The sequence below is a fragment of the Apteryx rowi genome, unplaced genomic scaffold, assembly GCF_003343035.1.
Source record: "Apteryx rowi isolate R43461 unplaced genomic scaffold, aptRow1 scaffold_399, whole genome shotgun sequence".
Taxonomy (NCBI): Eukaryota; Metazoa; Chordata; class Aves; order Apterygiformes; family Apterygidae; genus Apteryx; species Apteryx rowi.
This window is the reverse complement of record NW_020450518.1, coordinates 681,835-682,362: the sequence shown is the minus strand read 5'-3', so window position 1 is coordinate 682,362 and position 528 is coordinate 681,835.

Genomic DNA, 528 nt, shown 5'->3' with positions numbered 1-528 from the left:
CTGACTTTTCACTCAATTTTTTCATTGTTATTCTGCTTTTTTTGTTCACCACTGTAAATCTAAGACAGAAAGGCTTGTTAAACCGGAGTCCGGGCTGAGCGCACCAGCATAACGCATGCAAACAGCGCTCATATTGCAAGTATGCAGAAGCGCCATGGCTTTCCCGAGGGGAAACTCTCCCGGGCGCACAAGGACGCGCCAGCAGCCACGACTCCACTTGAGGCTGCCCCGCGCTCGGGGCAGGAGTTTCCCGCGCCATTTCCAGAGCTGCCYGGTGGGCTGGGAACACGCTGGCACGGGCAATGCCGGAGCCGTGCGGTACGGCGAGGGCCTCGGCCAGGTGGGTGATGGCATGGGGCGGGTTGGCGCTGGTGTGGGGCAAACGGAAGGACGACGTGGCCCTGCCGGGGGGACACTGCTGCGAGCCGCCAACATGGTGCCGAAGGCCCGGTTGCCACCACAGGGCCGAGGCCCCGCAGGCCGCGCTAGGCCGCGCCTCGGTTGCCATGGCGACAGCGCTCCCCCCCC